The sequence below is a fragment of the Onthophagus taurus genome, chromosome 6, assembly GCF_036711975.1.
Source record: "Onthophagus taurus isolate NC chromosome 6, IU_Otau_3.0, whole genome shotgun sequence".
Lineage (NCBI taxonomy): Eukaryota > Metazoa > Arthropoda > Insecta > Coleoptera > Scarabaeidae > Onthophagus > Onthophagus taurus.
Window position 1 is genome coordinate 9581137 of NC_091971.1, and position 14796 is coordinate 9595932.

The 14796-nt window shown below is 33.2% G+C and overlaps 1 protein-coding gene across 2 annotated transcripts in view; it reads left to right on the forward strand.

Moving 5' to 3' along the window:
* The window catches only part of LOC111427854 (neuroligin-4, X-linked-like), a 108419-nt gene that overhangs the window by 62648 nt on the left and 30975 nt on the right, over window positions 1-14796 (forward strand). The window contains exon 2 of one of the 2 annotated variants that reach the window (XM_023063197.2): window positions 11951-12263. The exons of the other annotated variant lie outside the window; for it this stretch is intronic. The gene's annotated coding sequence lies outside the window, so the exon portion shown is untranslated. The remainder of the gene's footprint in view (window positions 1-11950; window positions 12264-14796) is intronic. 2 annotated transcript variants of the gene reach the window in all.

Genomic DNA, 14796 nt, shown 5'->3' on the forward strand with positions numbered 1-14796 from the left:
CAATTACAAGCCAAACGGAAGAATTCTATTAATGTTCAGCGGGGTCTCTTTTTCCGTTTCTTACACTTTCCCAAGAACTTTTTCTCTCCTTAACCTGGCCCCCTTCCCCATTTACGGGGTAAATCCCCTTTCTAGCGCGTCATCGCATTCCCTTTCCGAGATTAATTCATCGCACGGACGTTAAAGCTGAATTAAATTAAGCGTACGTCGTAACGTGGATGTATCTGAGCATTGGGGGGGACTGGAAACCCGGGGGCGGCGGCAGGAAGCGTCACCTGCATAATTCAGTAGTAAATAACGTGAACCCGGCGGCGGCAAGTTTTCCGCAGGACAACATTCGTCCTCCGTACATTCGGTTTAAAGTTTTCTGAGGAAATTCTTATTTTAAGGGGACAATTATCGTAAATTTTTTGATTAAAAAAAACAAACAACGCTATAAATTTTGATGGTACAAGTTAAAACATGAACAGTAGGCATTTCCATATGTGCGTAGTGTGAGCGCAAACGTGCTGATTAACGCAGAAAAAAAAACAGCTAGCGGGCGCAATAACGTAGAACCTTCATCATCAAACGGGTTGCGCGCAATCGGTAAAAGCATATTTTGCAATATAACCGATCGAAACGAAACCGACACTAGACGTAAATTGATAATAACGCGTCGACATGCTCGAACCTGAACGTTATCGAGAGGCTTCGGCTTCGCCAATAAATAATTTGTAGGTGCAATTACACCGTTTTTTTCTTTTTTAATACCACTCGTAGCTCTTCGCTTAGCACACCGGTTGGGCAAATTAATCCTCGATACCAGATCGAACACGCAAACTTATTTGAAAGTTACGGATGAATTTAGAGTTTATTTAACGCATCAATAGGATTATACAGAAATCCTTTGCTTTATAGTTAATCAAGAGTTCAACACATGAAAAGTATATTTAATACACTTTAAATAATCAGTGTTTAATAATACAAGGTTTAAACCCAAGTGGGATAAAGATGCTTAAGTCATCAACTAAGCTAAAGTAATTATTGTGGAGGAGATTCTTAAAATCTGATCTGCACAAAACATCGCTACAAAGTTTTGAACTTGTTTTGGGTTATGTTGGGGTTGGTGTGTAACTTTTCCTGTTGTTTGCTTGTAAAGCAAAAAGAATCAAAACTATATAGATATTGGGTGATAAGAATATCACGATTCAAAGGATTCCCTCAGATACCTGTTGGTGTGGGCGGCTAAAGGAGAGATACAAGAGATGTTTGCTATTTTAAGTATTGTGATAATGATGAATAAGCATAGATGGATTGAGAAACGAAAAATTGAACCAGTTACGTATTGACGAATGTGAATCATAAGGTATGTCCACACCAAAGAAACACAGGGGAACACTTTATTTCTGTGGCATGGTGATGATGATTTACAGGCACCAGTGGCTGCAATTATTATTGTTTTGTAAAAACAGAAGAAGTTCGTAAATGTTAGACTACTAGGCAGACTACATTTAATGGCAGAATCCAGTATCGACAATGGAAATATAAAGAAATTTTGTCGTAGGCAAACCATTTGCCGATAAAATATGTTCCAGCACGAGATTTACGATAGCCATTAAATTTATTCTTTTCTCTGTAATACTGGGCCACTACATATTTTATTTTTCTATTTACTCCACCCACAAACCTTGTTTTTTGTAATGATCTTTAAAATCTGTATCCCGTGGGTTGCACAAACACTCGGCATTTTTGTATATCTCAATAAAATGTATAATATATTCGGTAGACCATTTTCAGCTTTTAACAGATGTTTACGCTGTAAAAGTCGCTACTCGGCACTCAAGTTTCCGAAACAAGTTACACAGCGTCCGAAACAAACTAGTTTACAGCTGTTTCTAAATTTCCTAATGATATTTATCGCTAAATACGTAAACAAGCAATTTGTTGGAACATTTGTTTCTGCAACCATAAACAATAAGGAACGCCCAGAAACTTTGCGATACAAGTTCCAGGAACAAGCAACATAAACACAATGTTCCTTTCGGTGTAGACGTAGCTATAGAATATGCACTCTGCTCCCTGTTCTGTATAGGCTTGGTTTAGAGCTTGTCTTGTGACGGTGGTAGTACATACAACGTGGACCACATTCTTCAGGTGTATGTATTATGCAATCGAGGGAAAATGGGTACTATATCAATATGGTGCAGTTTGGAGCGTTTTAGCGTTGGTGCAATATATTATGCGTTTGTAGCAAAAGCTCAGAAACTCAAACTCAAACTTCAAAATGTAAAATCTGTTTCACTCGGCATATAAGTGCAGATCCACATCTGCGATGTATTGGTTAGGAAGGGTTCTTATCAATGGTATATTGCAAAAGGTTAAATACAGCAATTTGGTGGATCTTGGTCACTACAACGTCTTTACATTAACCTCCTTATCATGGTTGCTCCAAAAACTCAAAAGTATTGTTACATGGGATTAAAGTTAATCAAAGTTAATTTGATGATAAGTTAATTTATAGTAGTTTGATTACTAAATTCAAGGACAGATCAACCTGAAAGCAATCTGCAAGACTTTAATTTTTATAAAAAGCAGACACTAAAGCAAAATTATCATCAAATACAGAAGCTAGAAAAAGAATAAATGGATTTCAACGAGAACAAGCGATCCATGCAGATTCGTTAAAGTTTCAACCTTCAATTTATCTTATTAGCATAAAATAAGGTCAGAATATCGGCATACTATAAAGATTGAAGAATGACAGTGTTGGAAAGAGCAATTTCTCGTTGGTATATCTGAGGTTGGCAGACATCCCGATGCGGACAGATTGAAAAACGACGCGCCGCGAAAAATTAGTGAAGGAATCGATTCGCTAATGCCAAGCTATCACTCAGAGTGAAAGAGAAGGGGGAGTTTTACTAAGCCCCAGCAATATTTTCCCCGGCTATAAGTTATTACCACGGGATTCGAAGCCCCATTTTGCTTTCAGCCGTTGCGATCATAACCAATTTATGGAGCTAATTGAAAATTTCAATGATTTATACCGAGTTTACAGCTTCGCGACCAATACTGTTTAAAAGTGTATTTTTTATTATATCTTTAGAAAGGGCTTAATGAATAAGGTGTCAAATCAATGTTTTCGTGGGTTATCTGTTCGGTTCTGGATTTTAGAAATAAACCGTGGTGGTATAATAAGAGCGTTAAGAATAGAAGGAGAATTCTATGAGAATTTCAAAGAAAGTATATCCCTTTCTTTTCTCAATATCCTACGGGACCTTCGCCGGGTTTCGTCGGTTTGAGTTGTTTTGTGGTTGCTAAAAAGGCACGACGACGCAAACCGAAGAATACGGTGGCGCGCGGTTCGGAGATTTTACTTTAACAACGAATACACGACATCCACAGAAATCGATTTTAATTGAAAAACTCCTCTCCTCGTTTTTTTCTTCTCTTTATTATTATTTTTACGACGCGTAGAAATTCAATTGGGGAACCAGTCAATTACCTGGCTCGTCGTTTTTATTGCTTCAAAGGTCCCTTGCGTGACGTACTGTAAATTCCTGGAAGAAAAAAAATATTCTTGGGTCGTGGCGTGGAAAAATAAACGGTAATTTATATTGCGTCGGTTTTATCGACCACAGAAAAAAAGACGACGTAGTTTGAAGAGAATTACATCACTAAAATATGCGGAATATTATTTTATGGTTATTTAAGCAACGAGATTTTCCCGCATACCAAAAAAAACTTATTAAATTTATCAAATGGACAACGCAATGTCGAATTTCCAATTTTAACTTTCATCGTTAACACGTTTTTCGACAGTTAAGTCGGTTTTCGTAAATTTGTCAATGTCATTCGCACAACTGTACGAAACATGGTGAAACAGGGTGAAATAGAGTAACGAAGTTGTGAATTCTTTTGGAAAAGGTTACAAAATAGGTGCGTTTTGAAAACGACAAACAAATCACAAATTCCGAAAACGTTTTGGCACTAAAGCGGCAATTTGTGAATACCGCATTGTTTGCGCATCGGCGCTCTCTCTACGTAAATTAAATCTAGCTACTGTGCCACCTAATCCCAGTTCATAAACTGCACAAATAATTTCTCTACGCGACTAATATCTATGTGTGTAGTTGGTATCGTAAATGTTAACTTTGTGTTGTTATACTAAACTGATTTAAAAAAAGATATAATTTAAATAGTATTAAGCAATTTAAGAAAAGTTTTTAAGACTGGTATTTTTAATAATCGCTGAAACTGTTGAATAATTAAAAGCTTCCAAGTAAATATTAAATCTTCACGGTAAGCGGGGTCGGTGAATTTTTAATAATAAGGATTACGAGCTTGGTTAAAACGGTAACGGTTATTTTTAGGCAATTAAAAATGGCCAACAAATTAATTTTTTATCGAAAGTTATTAGAACCGAGTAATTAATAAAGGTTAAAATATAAACGTTGGTGGCACGCAAACCTCAAGTGGAGTAAAGGAGTGCTTGTAAAGGTAGGAGTGGGTTATTGGCTGTAGTTAAGAATGTGACCCGACCGCATTGCAGCTTGCAGAAAGCTCGATTTTAAATGAAAGTGAAAATATTGAGGTTTCAATATACAGTAAAACCTCTATATGAAGGACGGTTTTTCTAGTTTTAATTGTTATTCAACACTAGATTGTTGTAGACTTTTATTGAACTAAACGATGGTTTCTAGTTCTAGATCTAGTGTTAACTCTGATGATAATGTTAATTCTAGTTCTTAGTCAACGTTAGATTGTTGTATATATTTCATTGAACTAAAACTAGAACTAAGAGCTAAACCCGAATGTTTATAGTAGTAGATCTAGTGTTAGTTCTAGTTTTAATTATTAAACACGCTCAACGTCTTTCTACATCAGTTTTAGTTCTGACGATATAGTTGATTTTATTAAGAAAAATTATCCAATATTGACACTTTATGATTTATGCTTTATCACTGGAAACTGGTAATAGATAAATCTGAAATAAGTGTGGATTATGATTTCATGATGCATTAGGAATATCTTTTATGCATAACGTCTTTCTCCATCAGTTTTAGTTCTTACGATCTACATAGTTGATTTTGTTAAGAAAAATCGTCCAATTTTGACATATTGTGATTTATGCTATATCACTAGAAACTGGTGATAGATAAATATGAAATAAGTGTGGATTATGATTTCCTGATGCATTAGGAATGTTTTTTATTCATAACGTCTTTCTTCATCAATTTTAGTACTTACGTTATACCTAGTTGATTTTGTTAAGAAAAATCGTCCAATTTGGACATATTGTGATTTATGCTATATCACTAGAAACTGGTGATAGATAAATATGAAATAAGTGTGGATTATGATTTCTTGATGCATTAGGAATATTTTTTATTCATAACGTCTTTCTCCATCAGTTTTAGTTCTGATGATATACATAGTTGATTTTATTAGAATTATCCAATATTGACACTTTATGATTTATGCTTTATCACTGGAAACTGATAATAGATAAATCTGAAATAAGTGTGGATTATGATTTCATGATGCATTAGGAATATCTTTTATGCATAACGTCTTTCTCCATCAGTTTTAGTTCTTACGATCTACATAGTTGATTTTGTTAAGAAAAATCGTCCAATTTTGACATATTGTGATTTATGCTATATCACTAGAAACTGGTGATACATAAATATCAAATAAGTGTGGATTACGATATCCTGATGCATTAGGAATGTTTTTTATTCATAACGTCTTTCTTCATCAGTTTTAGTACTTACGTTATACCTAGTTGATTTTGTTAAGAAAAATCGTCCAATTTTGACATATTGTGATTTATACTATATCACTAGAAACTGGTGATAGATAAATATGAAATAAGTGTGGATTATGATTTCTTGATGCATTAGGAATATTTTTTATTCATAACGTCTTTCTGCATCAGTTTTAGTTCTGATGATATACATAGTTGATTTTATTAGAATTATCCAATATTGACACTTTATGATTTATGCTTTATCACTGAAAACTGATAATAGATAAATCTGAAATAACTGTGGATTATGATTTCATGATGCATTAGGAATATCTTTTATGCATAACGTCTTTCTCCATCAGTTTTAGTTCTTACGATCTACATAGTTGATTTTGTTAAGAAAAATCATCCAATTTTGACATATTGTGATTTATGCTATATCACTAGAAACTGGTGATAGATAAATATGAAATAAGTGTGGATTATGATTTCCTGATGCATTAGGAATGTTTTTTATTCATAACGTCTTTCTTCATCAGTTTTAGTACTTACGTTATACCTAGTTGATTTTGTTAAGAAAAATCGTCCAATTTGGACATATTGTGATTTATGCTATATCACTAAAAACTGGTGATAGATAAATATGAAATAAGTGTGGATTATGATTTCTTGATGCATTAGGAACATTTTTTATTCATAACGTCTTTCTCCATCAGTTTTAGTTCTTATGATATACATATTTGATTTTATTAAGAAAGATTGTCCAGTTTTGACATATTGTGATTTATGCAGTATCACTACAAACTGGTGATAGATTAATAGGACATAAGTGTAGATTATGATTTATTGATGCATTAGGAATAATTTGTATTCAAAACGTCTTTCTCCATCAGTTTTAGTACTGAAGTTATAATTGATTTTATTATGAAAAAGCAACCTATTTTGATATTTTCGTGATTTATGATATTACTTGGAGCAGAGGAACAAAGGAACAGTTGTAAGTAGCACTAGAAAGTTTCGGGTTTATCCGTAGATTTTTCAGAGTTTATATATATATTCTCATAAAAATACGATATTTAAATAAGTTGAACAATAAATAGGGATGTAGAAAGTTGAACAACGTCGTAAAGCTGTTCTCTCAACGAAATGTCGCGACACAATTTAATATATTGTTTAGGGGGCTACTGTAAATATTCATTGTACTCGCAGAAATATGGATATTCAAGCCCCCCCGGCAATCTAGCTACTTCTCTTGGCAGGGGGATTTCAAACTTTAAAAGGGAATTTACTGCACCGATATATCTCTCGCAGTGTGAACGTAAAACGTAAACGGTCGTCCAACTGCATCGAGCTTTTCCACTTGACAATACGATTTTTCTTCTTTTGAATTTTAAAAAATCCTATTTTAAAAGTACTCAACAAAAAATCTTAAAAAATCGAATTCATTTAATCGTGCATAAATTTAATGAAAAGCTAAACATGATCACATTGGAAAATATTAAAAACTCAATTTGTACACAAATTAAACGCGGAATACGTGGTATTTACGGGTAAAATTGTTTTGAGTGGATGAACAAATACAATTGACAAAAAAAAGTGCATTTTAATGGCTAGTAAATCCGTTTTTGTCAACCGGTCACGCCATTTATTCTCACCATCGCGCTACAACAAGATCACTTTACACTGAATTTAAAATATTTCTGTTAAATATCGATTTCATGCATACGCTATTTAGTTTCAAATGTAGTCAAAACCGCTTTTAGTTTAGTGGTTATATTTCCCTCCACAACGAGATTGTAAATTTTCGATTAGTGGTTATTTAACCGCAAATTATTTAAAATACTAGGTGAAAATCGTTTTACAACTATCGATACCGAGTGGAAATAGAGGATATTCACGAAAGTATTAGTTTTGGGTGTTAAGAGTGGGTAATAAATCGTTGATTCGACGACCCTTATGTAAGGCAATCCAATTCGCTTTGAACATAAAACGAGACAATTTTACTTCGTCACGGTGTTATAAAACGAAAAGGGGTAGCTTTGTGTTTAGTACTCTGCGGGGAAATTGTGAATCTAATGCCTTAAAACTTTCCTAAACTTTTCATTCTTGTCGGTTACAATGTTTTTTTTATTACATTTTTAATGATTATCTATGTGTATATGGAACTTCATCAGTTTATACGCCTACAAGATTATCTAACGACCTTAAAAAAATTGTAATTCAAGTTAGTAAGATTTGTAAACATGAGCTCGTTGTCGTTAGGTTAACGAGGGACCGTGTTTCATTTGCATTTTGTACCCCATTACGAAAGAGGGTCAGCTTTCGACGGTTCGAAGGCAAATTTAAAATTCCCGAAAATATTTATCTCTTTCCTGTCCGAGTTTGGCGCTGGCGAGATTATCTTCGAGAATCCGACTTTCTCGTCGAGTTTCTAGTCCATCGATCAACGTCGTGCCAGTATCAATTCCTCCCTGGTGCTCCGATTCGAGAATAATGCAAAATAGAGAGCCGGAAGGACCGCCGACACTTCTTACGAAAGCACCACCCGCAAACTGTTCTGAAAAACTTCATTTCTTGTCTTCGAGAAACTGCTATCCATCTTCTTGTGACAACCTCAAACAAACTCACGTTCCTGTTGCGTATCATTATTTCGTATTTACTTATTATTTTGTCATTTTATCATATTTTCATTATAAATTATAATACACTTAATGGTTGTTTTAATTTTTTTGTAATGAAATTTATATTAGCATATTTTCTTATGGTATTTTGTGATAAGTTAATTCTAATTAAACAACCTCAAATGGAATTTTGAAAGTATCGATGAATTCCAGTAATGTTTATCACTTAGCCTACTACTGGTATATCGTTTGAGAATTCTAAGAAATGTATTGACAGCAACTCTTGTGGAATGAGACATATCACGAGAAAGTAAGTTTAGAGAACAAGAAGACAGTTTAGCTTATTTTATGCCACTTGTTTCGTTGGGTTTCATTTTCTTCCACTTGGCTCTCTTTGTAGCTACACAAATGTTAACATAGCCTCCTTACTGTTGTTGAAGATAGTAATGCTACCAAAATTCTCCTGCAACTTTACTACTCTTAGATCAGTCAACGAGAATAATCGACATTTTAACTGAGCATGAATAACTGGTTATAGCTCATGGTCAAATGATGTTGAAATAGGCCAAATTTGTTTCTTCATGCAATACAGATAATTTTTCACTAAATCTTCATGTAGCATGATCAATATCATAAATTTACTGCAAGGAGACATAAATTGTGCTCAATTCAGATTTAAAGTTTTCTTCTTTTGAAGGTCCTATATTTTGATTGTACTCAATATAAGAATGACCCGAAGGTAAAAATGTGTGAACCTAAGGGTTATAATAAATTTGAAGAAGTAGGATCCAATTTTGAGACATCCTTGTGTAAATTGTCTTTACATCACACATATTTTATTGTATTTATCGTTATTCACTTCATATACCTTCACAATCACCAGATATGAACCTCATTTACTTCCTTGGTTATTATAGCATTGGCTGCAATAACATTTTTGCCCACACCATCATATTAGGTAAGTTAGAAGTGTAATTTAAAAGTGCTGTGGCTTGTATGGAAACCTTTTTGATGCAGTGTGTAAAAACATTCCTTCTTTGGTTCAACATAGTACTCATCATGCCAAAATCTGATACATAACTTCTTCTTGTTTTAGATCTGTTGGTCTAAATTCTTACTCAAAGTGGGTTTTGTGATGTACACTTTAAGTTGATATAGTATCTTACCATATCTAATATACTACGTCCTTTTATGATGTCTCTATTTTTTAATTCGGTATCTTTTAGTGATACTCTTAATTTGTTCGTATCTTCACTTAACTGTATTCCTTATGTTATGATGGGTCTTATGCAAGTTTTATAAATTGTTATCCTGATGTAATTTCGCATGTATTGATTTGACTAAACGATCTCTTTTAAGCATAGTGACTAGAAATGTCACTTTATTGGTCTGGTTTCTTAACTCTTTACTTATTGTCATGACTTTTGTTTTATCGAGAAAGAATCTAAAGAGCTATCTTTGCTGACCATTATCCGTTTCTCTCATAATTGCTGCAGCGTCTACGTTCTATATTCTTGCTCATTCTGTAGGCCAAATTCAACGACGACATCTACTGTATAATTTTGTTCAATATCAGATTAAACAGGAATAGGGTTAAGCAGTTCCATTGCCTAATCCTGCTTAATCATTAGCATAATATTTAGGATTAGGATTTGGATTACTTGTTTGATGTCTTCTAGGCATACTTTATCGAAACCTTCGTCATATCAATGATAATAAATTGTAAACTGTTTTCATATCGTGCCTTTGCTGGGTGGTTATTTTTCATTAAGTAATGGCTGAAAATGAATTAATTGTTTAAATTGTGTTATTGGATTTCTTTATCCGTCTGCTATCTCACCTAAAGCTATAAGTACTTAACCGTATAGAAAAATATCTTTGAAACTTGAATCTGTCACAGATGATAAACGTAATCATTTGTTTTGATTACCACAGAAATTTTCAATTAATGGGAATCCTCGGTCGCAGCGGTAGTAATCGGAATCGAAATGAATTTTAATTAAAATTGCCAATATCCCCGTTATTAAACGCGGTGCGCAAAACAAATACGAAACTCAGTCGCTGTGGTCGGTCAAGAGCTGAACGGCGAAAATGGCGTCGTTTAATTGGTTTCTTCGGGAGGAGTCCTTTTTTAAATCGAGAGAATTAACAGATCCACCGGCACCGACAAATTTAATTAGCAAAACTTTATTAAGTTTTGTGAAGTAAGTTATTTCGGATTGTTTTATTCGGCAAATTTTGCGGCTATTAACAAAGCGTTTTACGCGAAATTGATGACGTGCACAATCCGATATTGTTTACTTTTCGATTAAAACGTGTAACGTTTATTACAGTGTAAGAGAGGTATTTTAATTTGAATGACTAGCAAATATTTATTTATTTACTTCATAAATTGTACAGTTGGTTTATTTAATACAATAACCATTATGTGATTAATACAGATTCCTATTTATGTTATAAATAGATTTTTCTCTTTTAATTAATTTGAAATACTCGAAATACCTTCTCCTATTATTAGAAAACTCACTCAACTATGAAGACATAGACGCGATTTATCGTGAATTGAACTCGATTTCTGATCTAAAGATGCTTGTTCATCTGAAGTAAATTCAACATCAGCAAAGTTAGAAATTTCGAGGTTTCTCTCCTTTGCAGTAGACGATTCTCGTTGCCAGGTTAATTTTGGATTATTCGCATCTGGAAAACCAGCGTTTGCCGGTAGCTAATGAGCGGATAATTTACGTGGCTGCACACCTTAATACGCTTAACGTCGGTTCTCCAAACGTGTTCAGTTAAGTTCGTACGGCAAGCCACCATCTGCTGAATATGGGGTTCCAATATTTCAAACCACGAATTATTTCCTTAATAAATATCTAAAAATTGTATATAGTTAAGATATTTTCTTAGAATTTCCTTTAAATTAAAATTTTAAACCGTCTCTAGTTTTGTGTTTGCTGTTCGAGATCGTTGGTAAAGTTTTGCGTCGTTCTTCTCAAAGGGTTCTATTAAGTGTCGGCGCTTTTAACTAGCCAAAGAGTACGTAAGTCTAACGTTGCAAAGTCAACACGGACCCTTTTTATTGCTATACTTAAGACGGTCCTGTTATTTGAACGACGTCATCTCCTCTTCGTCGAGTTGTTCTATAACTCCTTTTGCTTGAAATTTTAAGTAGAAACGAACTAATCTGGTGAACGTGTTTAAAAGCACGTCACAAGTTATTAATTATTAGATTTTAATTAAAACGTTTAACTTTGCCCTAAAATTACATTAATTTCGTAAAATTTTATAAAATAATCTATTTAAAGTAGAGTGAGCGTGAGCTTTCGAGATGCCAACCGTTGCAAAACCAGGCATAAAAAAGCTGCTGTAAAACGCAAAAACTCCCAAATTGACCTAATTGAATCCGAATAGCATTTTATGCCGCAAAGTTAGAAAAAAATCAACGTTGTTTTTAACGGTCACGTTCAAGTTAATCGTTTTTAACGTTCACTGATTTAACAAGAGAATTCCTTAAAGTTCTTTTATTTTTATTAGCCATTAAATTAAAAAAGATCCATTAAATCTAATTAAGATTAAGATCGTTTTTTTTTGTTTTTAGATCCTAAAATTGCTTCTGGAATTGGAATTACGATGCTTTGGGAAAAGTTGATGGCATCGATGAAATCAGAGACGCCGCGAATGGCGAGGTTCGGCATCTCTTCTTGTCACCAAGAAAAGAAAATTCTTGGAGTTTATTGCCGACATTCTGGAATTAACGCTGCCCTATCGGACGTCAACAGCTAAAGTGGGAACTCGGCCACATCGCGAATAGTTTTAGGTGTTTGAAAACGCCATTTACTTCATCACTTTAATAGGAAATCGTCTAATAGAACTTTTCGAATAAGCGTTTAAGAAGAACAATAAAAAATAGGGTATAAATACTTTTGAACGTAATTAAATTTGGTTGTGTTGTTGTTATTTACGTGACATCGTTATGTCAAGCTCAGTGTATTTACTACGTGATTTTCCCATGAAACGCTAAACAAATCCCGTACAAGCTTACACTGTCAATACGCGGATTTTCGGACAAGCTGAAATCATTTAACATTTTTTGAAAAACAACTTCGATAATGAATTCATTCCGAGGTACTTCATTAACAATCGCTATAATTAACAGCATATTTTTGCATACAAACCGAAACTACATAGTCAAACGCAATTATACCTGTTAATACACGCTAATATAATCAACTAATTTAGTAATTCTCGTGTTTGATATTCAGCATTTAACATGTCAATTACCATCAAATAGGTCGCTCTGGGTTGTACTATTATGCACAATGTTTGCAGTACACTTGAATAAGTGACAGGTACGATAGGTGATGACTTGAATAATAATGTGTGTAATAATAACATTGTATTCCTTTTAATTACAAAAATTATTAAGATCATTTTTTGAATCAAATCACAAAGTAAATTGTTTACTATTTAATGAAAATTTCGTATTATAGCGAAGGTATGAATTTTTGAAATGCTTTGAAACTTTTATTATTTTAGTTAAAATGAAAATTAAAAATTCATTTCTATGAAATTTTCACATCTTGTAAAAGAAAATGTTTACATTTTAATGAAAGTTGAATGATCGTTTTTTGAAATCCCGTTTTGTTTGGAATGTTTAGAATTAAATAAAAATAAATATAAAATTGAAGTATAATAAAATTAGCTTTGCTGAAAACCTTGTTGAATTTCATAGAATCAATTTAAAATAAAGCTAACAAATAACAAATCAAGTTTACTACAAAATTTTGATTCAAAAAGTGATTCGTTGACTTTTGTTGCAATATTGGTGGTAATTGTAAATACTACAAAATATTGCAACATTCTTTCTCTGTTTTGTGATAAAATAAGGTCTGATGACACCTTATTTCGAAACTCCACACCATATACATCACTTACTGGCGTGTAAAAGATGATCATGGACTTTATTAGGGTTGTTGTCTGCCCAATAAAGATTACTGCAGCTATTCACGAACTTACGAAATAAAAATTGAGAATTCTACGAAAAACAGAGTTTTTTTCTCTTGACTCTTTTAATAGATGAAGTTTGTTATCGGCAATGAGTTCCGAATTTTACTGACTGTCCAATGTCTCATATCAAAGAGAAGACAGAAGAAACCGTTTGAATTCTTATAGATCTGTTATCTATTGCATCTTTGTTTTTCATCATGTTGAATATCATGTTGGATATTCATCACCACTATTAGAGTACGTCGTTCCAAGTTCCAAGTTTCCAAAAAAATGTTACAATTACAGATGAAGCTTGCATCCGTTCGTCTACATTTTCCTTCGGTACTCGGTGTTTGTGCGATCTAAGCTTTATCTACGCAACGAAAATTCACTTAGGGCCGGTTGTACAATATACCGATATATCTGTCTGATAACTATCCGACCGATAAACTTATCGGAAGGATAAAGATATTCGCTGTTGTACAAACTGTTTTTGTCGGAAGGATTGCTATCTGGCAAATAAGACTCGGTTGGTAGTACTTTTTCCCCATATCTAGTAATTTGTGCCGTAGATTGGTATCGTATACGTTTTTCTTTGTAAATTGTGCAATTAGCATTTGTATGATACTAGTAAAAGCAGCGAGTCTGAAAACGAATTTTTAGTTAATGTTTTTAAGTAAAAGGAAAGAAAAAGAAATTAAAGAACGACGTAACCACATGGCGCAGTGGGATGAAACGGATTTTTTTAGACGGTTTCGGTTAACAAAAAAAGTTAAGGGGGTAGAACTGTAACGGACTAAAAAATATAGTTTCTTATGGATTTTTTTAAAGAAAAACAATTTGATATAACAGATATCTGTTATATTACATATGAAGAATGATTGTCGAAGAGTGCAAAAATAAAAAAAAACATTTATAATCTTCGATATACAATATACAATACTTCAAAATGGTCGTCTTCAAAAAAAATCATGGCGTCCTTGGTTGACAGCAAATTGGTCGACTGATTCATGTAAAACCGAAAACCCAAGAATGATTTAATGGCAAATATAATTACCTACAACTGTACGTAGGGAAATTCAAAAATTTTCAAAAATAAAGAAATTATTGACAAATTAAGTATTGTGCAAAATTTTGCAAATTTCGATATACAAAAAAAAAAGAAATAAGTATAGATCTGTTTGATCAAATGAAAAACGGCTACGTACAGTTGAAGACAAACGGTTTTTCTACAAAATGAAACTTTGTTCATATCAATTTAATGGTTAGATTTTTTGATTAACTGTCAACAAGGTCGAAAAAAGGTGTTTAAAGAAAAACGTATTTAAAGTTATTTTAAATAACGTATAATTTACAATGAAAAATAGATTCACTTATTGCTATTCAGCAATCCCTGGGCCATATAGAAGTTTCTCAACGTCTATAATTATATTTTGATCGTCATAACTGGTCATAACG